General features: G+C 35.4%; 1 long non-coding RNA gene across 1 annotated transcript; it reads left to right on the top strand.

Moving 5' to 3' along the window:
* Nucleotides 1-2,070: 2,070 nt before the first annotated feature.
* LOC105520557 lies at nt 2,071-9,407 on the top strand. Its single transcript, XR_001003150.1, has 2 exons — nt 2,071-2,145; nt 8,953-9,407. It is a non-coding gene; the product is annotated as an uncharacterized LOC105520557 (long non-coding RNA).
* The last annotated feature ends 360 nt before the right edge of the window (nt 9,408-9,767 follow it).

A 9,767-nucleotide genomic window follows, 5' to 3' on the forward strand; every position in this document is an offset into this window, starting at 1 on the left:
TTTCCTTCTTACTCCTTTGTATGGATTATTCCCAAGAACAGTCTTCAACAAAACTCCTGCATCAAATCTTGATTACAAAGTCTGTTTCTGGGGAACTTAACCTGAAGGGGTATATATATTATAATCACCTTTATGCTTCTCATATTTGGATCTAGCTACAGGAAAGGTCTTGATTTCATCATTTAGAGGACTTATCAAAAGACTCCAAATGAGAAGTCAATATGATATAATTTTTTTTTTTTTTTTTTTTTTTGAGACAGAGTCTCGCTCTGTCACCCGGGCTGGAGTGCAGTGGCCGGATCTCAGCTCACTGCAAGCTCCGCCTCCCGGGTTTACGCCATTCTCCTGCCTCAGCCTCCCGAGTAGCTGGGACTACAGGCGCCCGCCACCTGGCCCCGCTAGTTTTTTGTATTTTTTAGTAGAGATGGGGTTTCACCCTGTTAGCCAGGATGGTCTCGATTTCCTGACCTCGTGATCCACCCGTCTCTGCCTCCCAAAGTGCTGAGATTACAGGCTTGAGCCACCATGCCCGGCCAATATGACATAATTTTAAGGCAGTAGTTCTCAACTAGAAGCAGGAGTTGGAGATAAGGAAAGTATATTCTATAGCTGTACCTACCTGTATCCACCTTTGATACCTTTCTTCCCCAAATTCTGACCTCATATCACCCCACGACCTCCTTGAGAAACACTGTTCTAAATACTACTGAATGCCCATTGTCATGGACCTGTTTTGAGGGGTCACTGTAGATAGAATGGCCTGTGAGCAACAGTAGGTAGTTGCTACAGGCAAGGGGAAAGGCACTGGAAGAACTAAGTTTTGTGGGGGTTTTTTGAGGAAACACTTTAGTATATTTATATTCTGGATGAAAAATATCAGTGGAAAGAGGAGTTATGAATTCTAGCAAATAGAAGAAATAAAATAATAAGAATAATTAATAATTAATTTACAGGGCTTAGTTGGTATGGGGTCTTGTCATATTCCAACCAAGCCCTGCAAATTAGTCTCCAGTAGACTTATCTCCACAATCATCGAACTGGACTTATATTAAGCATCTTTAGAGTTAGAGTTCCCATACCTAAACCCTCTAACCTCTAAGACCAAAAGTTGATAATATCTGACAGAGGTTTCCAATGCTCTTCTGATGCACTTCTAAATGTCTTGGTTGTCCTGGATCTTAATTGCTGTGGATCATCAGGAGAGCAAGTTTCAACCTATTTAGGGAATCCTTATGACACTCTATACCTCTTGCCTATAGCTTTCCTGATGGCTTGGGTAGTTTTATAGTTGCTATCATCCCTTTTAAATAGAAATCCAAAGGTTAATAAGTGCTTTCATATCTAACAGATAAATATGAGCTATAATTATGATGAAACAAAACTGGAAGTCAAGATAAATGTTCTTATCAGTGAAGGAAGCATATGCTCAGGAATGATCATGCTGTAAAGTTTCACTGTAATTAGAAATTGCTCCTGGATGTTGACACTTACTTCTGATTTCCAATGGGAGAATAAATTGAGAGGAAGGGATGGAATATGAAAGAGGAGGGAAAAAAGAAAAACAGAGGTGTTACAGAATGCAATTTGAAGGCTAATATATACATTTGGTAATGCTTTGGGGGAGGAAAGCAAATGGCCCTGTTAAGAAATGATTGCTTTACAGCTTGAGGGCTATTAACAAGATATGATCTGAGATGCAATGCTCCTCGTAGGTCATAAAGATGACTACATACAGGAGCTGATCATTAGAAAAATGATTAAGACTATTATTAACGTATTACTCAATTACTTATTAATTACTTTAAAATGTGGCTAGAAATGAGGCAATTAGGAGTTCACAGTCCTAATTGGTATTTGACATCACAGAGTGTGAATTGATGAGCACCAGCTGCTCTGACATTTTGCCTGGTGATCAGCTACTGAGGAAGCAGGCTGTAAAGCAACACTCTATCATCTCTCTTTTCACAGCATGGCCACGCTCAGGGAGGCCAGATGTTTCCCCTGGACGAATGAAAAAGCACTCACACTTCCATTCGACTAGAGAGCTGTGAAGTCAGTAGAAAGTAAGAGGGAAGCTGTGTTTTGGTCTTTCCCATGGTGGACACTGGAACTAAAGCTGCAGCCAAAAACATGGGGTGATTTTAGGTATGGCTGCTTTCAAAATTAAACTTTTTAAATTTTAGGTAGTGGGTTATTAGCCAACCAGGCACAGAACAAATACTAATACTACAGCCTTCTGGCTCCTCTTGCCTGTAGAGCAAGACACTCAAGACACCCTCCATTCAGGTCTGCAGAAGGCATTTTGGGGTCTTTTGATTTTGTGTCTGTCATCTTTGTTAAAAAGTGAAGATATTCAAGGAAGCGACCTCTTCCCATGCACTTCCCAGGGCTTTTCCCCTCCAAATAGATACCTTTATGTTTGTGTGAATATATTCTAACCTATTATACATCTTCTCACATTGCTATGTATGTCTTTTTATCTTTCCTCCGTGGTGCCTTCAATCATACGCTTTGAAACAGGAGGAACAACTCTCATCATATTACAGCTATAGAGAGTCTTCTCATGTTCAGTAGTCGGCAAAAATAATGACCATCTTTCCCAAAACATCTAGAGTTGGCTGTTTTATCAAAAATGACTTTGGATCTTACAGGAAAATACAGAAGATGAAAAGCAGTGTGTCAAAAAGGAGAGGAAGTAGGCATGGGAGGTAGAGGGAAATGAAAAAAGGAATTGAGAAAAGAGGCAAACAAAGAAGCAGAGGGGAGTGCAGGGAAAGCAAAGCAGTATAAAGAAAATTTTAGACATATAAGAAAAAGCAGGGCCATCTCCTTGTCCCCATCCCAAGGCATTTTCCTCTCTAAATATTTGAGGGAAGGATAAATTTGCCTTGTATCCACTTCCAGGCCAGTTCATGCTGAAGCCTTCTCTGTTATCATCTAATTTCTAATACCTACTTTTACGTATGCCTTAAGATGTCTTTGCTCTGAGACCATCACCTGGAGCTTTGGAGCTGCCATCTGCATCACACTGGCATTGTTGCCACCATGCTGAGCTCCATGGAAGAATGATTCAGAGAATGAATGCCCTTTTCCTTTGAAGTTCCACCTTAATTTACCAGAGAATCACTAATGAGAGGAAGTTCAAGTAACCGAAGTTTAGGAATAACTAGAGAGAATTTTTTGTGGATGTGTGGTACCAATTAGCTTTGTTGCCCAGCATCTCTTCCTCTTTGTCTGGTAATGGCATCTCTCTTCCACTTGGGAAAATGCCCCATCCCCATTCCACTTGGTCTGGTAGAATACTGTCACAGTGCCTTCTCCTCCTGGCAACACACTCTATGGGTTTCAAGCAGACACATGACCCTAACAAGGAAATCAGAACCCTTTCTTGAGATTGATATATGGGAAAAAGCATCTATCCTTCTACTGAAGTTACTAAACTCAGACAGTATAAACCTGGAGCTTCTGGCAACCATTTTCCCTAACTGCCTAAAAAACATCCATCTACACTTGGAGAAAATGAGGCCAAGTAGCAGCACTAAAAAGTTGGGAGGAGGAGGAAGAAGTGGAAGAGAAGAAGGGAGTGGGTGAGAAAGGGGGAGAGAGAGAGAGAATCTAATAAAGAAAGAGAGGCAGAGACAGAGAGAGGGAATCTAATAAAAAGAGAATAGAGAGAATCTAGTAAAGAGAGAGAGAGAGACAGAGACCATGAGACAGACAGAGAGAGAAAGGGAAAGAATCTAATAAAATTACCTAGGCCCCAGGGTCCAGCCTGGGGAAGCCCCAGGAAGCTACTAACCCATGGACTTTTGTTTGTTTGTTTTTGTGGGTTTTTTTTCCCCAAGAGAAAAGTTTTAATACGATCAGAGTCTGAAAAGTACAAGCAGAAGGTCACGTTAACTCACAGGAAATAGGTACAGGAATTTTCAATTAAAGATAAATTTGGGATTTTACAAGCAAATAGGATGACTTCAGTGCATATGATGACATTAAAAACAGGGGACAAGTTGAAATTGACATTTTGTTCCTAATGATTTTCTTTTTCCCTCTAGATTTCTATTCGTAAGCTTCACATACTCTTCCCTTCTCAGACTCTTCTACCTGAAGTATGACTACCTACTACAGAGGCAACTGTAGTAAATATGAGTGTCAGTCAGCAGACTTAACTGTACAAGGAATATGTTCATTTTCGATAACTCAATCTAATTTCTGTTTGAGCCTCCATTCCTTCAGTGTAGCAGAAATTTATCTCTGTCAATTTGGAGAATTTCCCCACCCTTCTCAGGGTTGCACCTAATTTCTGGAGGATGTTCCCAGGGACAAGGGATGGTGCATGGGAGTATAGTGTTTGACTTTGGTTTCTGATCATCATTTTTCCATTCCTGTCTAGGGCATCCAGTGTGACGGCCAACACTGGGAACACACAAGAAAACCCCCACCACTCCAGCTCCCATGGGGCCCACCCTCTCAATATCCATCTCCTAGATGCACCTCAAAAATCATTTCTCTTCCTGGCTACTCTTGCTCTTTCTCTTTGATCCAAGAATCTACAGACCTGTCCAAAGCTTGAGTAATCTCTCCTTCCCATCTGACACTTGAATGGGTGAGAGAGAAGGGGAGGTAACCCACTTTTTATTTACTGTAAAGTATTTCATTATACAACTATAAACATATCAAGTTTTATTCACCTATTCTCTTTGTAGTACACATTTCTGTTGCTGTCAGCTTTATATTATCTTATTTATATTAAACAATAAATTAATTACTTTCATTAACCATGTTTTGTGGTACATACATATAAGAATTTTTTCTAGTTTGCACATCTAGAAGTGGACTGTTAGCTCATAAAGTTTGCCTAGTTGTAATTTTGCTGGCAGCTACCAATTTCTCTCTGAAATTGTTATGATAATGTGTGCTCCTACCAGTAATATATGAGAATTCTGTTTCCCCAAATCCTTGCAAATAATTTATATCATCAGAAATTTTAATATTTGCCTATTTGAAGAGAGGAAAAATGACATTGTGTTGTTGCTTTAGTTTGCATTTCACAAAATCCAAGTGAGGCTGAACATCTTTTCACAGTTTGTCGCTCCTTTGGATTTCTTTTTCTATGAACCTTATAACCCATAGCTATTTTTTAAATGTTTTTTCTTAGTGACTTACAATTTGTAATTGACATAATAATTGTACGTATTTATAGGATAGAGTATGATATTTTGATACATATATACAATGTGTAATGATCAAATCAGTATAATTAGCATATCCATCACCTCAAACATTTATCATTTCTTTGTGTTGGGAACATTCAAAATTCTCTCTTCTAGGTATTTGAAAATATACAATAAATTATTGTTTATTATGGTCATCCTAAAGTGCTATAGAACACTAGAACTTATTCTGGTTTATTAGTAAGTAGCATGTTTCTAACCTTTTCGTATAAAAAAGATTTAGATAAGTGTGTGGTAACTTCTTAGAATGTAGGGAGAGTAGAGGGAAATACAATGAGAAAAACACAGGGAACTCACATTCTTTCCAATTCTCTCACAGAAGCAAAAACAAGATAACCATTAGTAGGTCAACAAATTACCCTGGTACACACTTTGTGGTGTTCTTGCAGGGGTCCTTAACTTTTCACATGTTCCTTCTAGTCCGTTCTCATTTTGTGTGCCATTCAAACTTCTACACATCTTTGCAAATTTAGCACAAATATCATATTTTAAAAGAATTTATTAAATAAACTCTCCTTTGCCTCCCAAAGCTTCTGAAACCTGGTCCTTAGCTCACAGTATTGTAATATTCTCTGCATCTCTGCATCTCTGCTCAAGCCTCTAAGGGCGTTGAGGGTAAAGACTATGCCTCATTTATCTCAATTTTCCCAGTGGCTAGGATCATTAGAAGGGATTCTCACTACATGTTGAATGACTGGCTGACAGAAGCTGTTTTGACTGTAGGAAAAATAGTATTTTAAAATTCTTGCCCAGTGAATCAGTGACTAAAAGGTCAATGAGGAAGGTTAATTTTGTAATCTTTTATTAAACATATCTTTCATAAATTGTAAAGTTTCATTTGGGAAATCTAGTACACCTATATAATATGTATATAGCACCTGTGCACTAGTGCATCACACACAGACACACACTGTATTGTAGAAAAAACAGCAAAATCTTGGAGTGGGGGGAAGTAGCTTATGATAGCGCTTCCTAGACTCCATCTCAGAGCTTATTTAAAAGAAGCAATTTATTCTTTTCCAGGCCTCAGCACAGCTTTCTGCTAACTTGAGCTCCTGGGCTGGTAACACATCAGAGAGAAAGGAAGGTGTCATTTAGCAATGTGGCTGCTGCTGATGACACAATCATCTTTCATGAAAAATGTTAGCTCCAGGGGAGGGCTGCCTATTAGAGCAAAAAGATGGGAAGTTAAGAGAATTGGTTGCTAGGTTTTCTTTGTGGGGAAGCAAGCTAAATTTTTTTGCTGAGTATGAGAAAAATGTAACCTATTTATTCTGACTAAGATAATACTAGAAAAGAAGAGGTTGAAAACCAGAAATACAGATCTTGAGAGGTACAAGGACTGTAAAGTCACCAGCAAAAGGCACCTGACTGTTTTGCTGACCCTTTATATACTGGGGACCTAACAACGCCTGGCAGTAGTAAATGCTTGTTGTATTTGTTGGATGACTACATAAACTCCTGTATTCTACTAGTATCCCCTTACCCTTCTTCAACAATTATTTAATTATTATAAAAACACAATATTCTTAGTATTTTCAAAACTGCAAAAAAGAAGAGAATAAATGAAAAGCCATCCATAATCCATTCGTAAAGATAAAATTAGGTTTTAAGTATTTTCCTCTAGTTATTTTTCTATATACACATGCGTTGGTATTTGTAGGTGTGTGTGCATAGATACACACAAATATGATTATGTAACATAAACAATCTTTCATTTACATTGTGAATATTTTTTGATGTTATTAAATAGTTTATTTGAGAATATTATTTATAATTGTGGTAAAAATACAATATTATTTATCTACTTTTAACCTATCAACATTTAACTATCATTATTATTAATCTATCAACATTTAACTATTCTTCCCTATTATTAGACAATGAAACTTTTCAAATAACTGCTATTTTATTTGATATTTAATGTTAGAGACAAAGTCTTGCTCTGTCACCCAGGCTGGAGTGCAGTGGCACGACTCTAGCTCACTGTAGCCTTGAACTCCTGGCATCAAGTGATCCTTCTGCCTCAACCTCCTGAGTAGCTGGGACTACAGGCACAAGCCACAATAGCTGCTATTTTAAGAACATTAGAATTATTTAAGTCAAAGGATATTAATATATAGCTATTTCCTTTGGCATAAATTTCCAAAATTATTTTCCAGACAAGATTGTATCTAGTATTAGTATAATCCTCACTGAATATTGTAACTTTTCTTTTTTTCACATTTAAACTTAGGAATCATTTTAATTGTTATTCTAACCTGTATGTTCCATGACTAAAAAGGTCAAACGTTTTATTTTTTTCATATTTTTTGGAAAATCTTCTTATGCTTCTTCTTTGGTGAACTATCCGTCCTTGTCCTTTATCCACTATTTTCTACTGAGGTAATACTGTGTCTCTTTATCATTTGAAAGCAATCTTTAAAAATATTTAAGGAAGATTAACTCTTTGTCTACAAATAATTCCCCAGTTTGTCAAATATTTAGAATTTATTTTCATAATAACTCTTGAGAAACAGGTTTTAGGTTTTTAAGAAGTTAAACCTACTGACTTGGTTTTGTTTATTATTTTTGCTTTGTGATTTCTTCCATATATTTCATTTTTAGAAACAATTTCTCCTTCCTGGAGCCTAAAAATGCTCATTTATAGTTTATTCTAGTTTCATTACTAGAATAGTGTACTTTGATTTAGTTTGATTTTGTCTTAATTTTAAGCATAGCACTAAGTCATTTTGATTTCTCTTTATTTTTCCCCAAGTACATAACCAATTGTTCCAGCATTATTTATTGAATACTCTGCTTTTTACATATTGATTTATGAAAGAAACTTAACTGTATATTAAATTCTTACATGTATGAAAGTCAGTTTCTAAACGTTTGTATTGATCCATTGATCAAACTGTCAATTCTTGCCCTAGATGCACACCATCTTGATAGCTGAAAGTTTATTGTATGTTTTGTTATCTTGTAAGACAAATCTCTCTGTACTGTCCTTTCCAACTTACTTTATATTATCTTTTTGAAACTTTTTCACTATTCAAAACTATATAATTTTTTAAATGAGCTATGTTCTCACTTTGTCAAGTAAGAATTAGAATAACTTTTTAATAAAATCTTTCAGTCACATTAAACCTTTAAATTATTTGAGAAGAATTAAATAATTTCTTTTATAATATTCAGTATTCCCATTCATAAACATGGTATATCTCTACATTTATGATGCTATTATATCTCTCCATATGTTTTCTAATTATTTTCATATAGATGACACACAATTCTCTAAGTTGTTTTTCACAGAGTTATTTATAAATTTGCTTAATTATTTCTGATGGCATAAATAAAATAATTTCACCATCATAATTTTGACTGAATTATTGATTTCACCAACAACTATTAATATTTTATATTTATTCTTGCATCTGAACATTTTCCTATCTTCTCTTATTAGCTCTAATAATTTTTTTAAAAAATATCTTGGGACTTCTAGATCAGTAAATTAATGATTTGTAAAATATTTTTCTGCTTACTTTAATAGCTTTGGCTCTTTTATTGCATTGCACATTTACAAGGTAATGTTGAATAATGAAGACATTAAGGATAATTTTTTGTCTCTGAATTTTAAATGAAGTTTTTCTGATATTTCAATTTTCAGAATGTTGCTTCTACATTTTGATATTAATCCTAGTGTTAAGGAAATTTCCTTTCTTGCTTATTTTCTAAGGCTTTTCCCAGGAATGGATATTAAATTTTATGAGATGATTTTAGAGCATCTGCAGGATGATTGTGCTGTTTTTTTCTTTGACCTATTACTGATGAACAATATTAATAAATGTGCTATTAATAAGTGAATATTATATTCCAAGAATAAAATATGCATAATATGGTCTACACATTATCTTGTAATATACTACTGTATGATTTTCATTGGTTTAGTAAAGACTTTAACATCTATCTCTAAATTGTCATTCTGGAAATTATAACTTGGACATCAAGTTCCTTATACTCTGGTTGCCCTTTATTGGTTGTCCTTCTTTTTAATGGGCCAATCAACATACTATGTAACTAAGATGAAAGCTCTTTAAGAGCATAGGCCTTTGTTTTATTTGCTGATTTATTTACTAAGATCCTAGAAGTATGCCTGATACATAATTGGTATTCAATAAATACTTTTTGATTCATCAATGAATCCTCTCTTATATTGATATTTATGTTCTTTAATAATTTTATACTCTGAATTATAAATTTTTTATTCTTTGTGTCTTTACCTGGTTAGCTGAAATAAGACATAGAAGTGCATATATACCAATTTTCTTCCATCTGAATATGAGGATGGTATACCTGCTGAATCATTGAATATCTGAGAATTTCTTTCTGTTGCCATCAGGTATGGAAAAATAGCTGAAGACAAAATTCTTCCATAAACTTTTCCCATCAAAACTGTGATATATTGTTCCATTATTTTCTTGTACTTGGCATTGCTGAAGAGTATTTTGAAGCTGGCCTTTATTTCTTTGTTCATGATCTTCCTTTTTCTTT

This window comes from Colobus angolensis, unplaced genomic scaffold, assembly GCF_000951035.1.
Source record: "Colobus angolensis palliatus isolate OR3802 unplaced genomic scaffold, Cang.pa_1.0 Scaffold381, whole genome shotgun sequence".
Lineage (NCBI taxonomy): Eukaryota > Metazoa > Chordata > Mammalia > Primates > Cercopithecidae > Colobus > Colobus angolensis.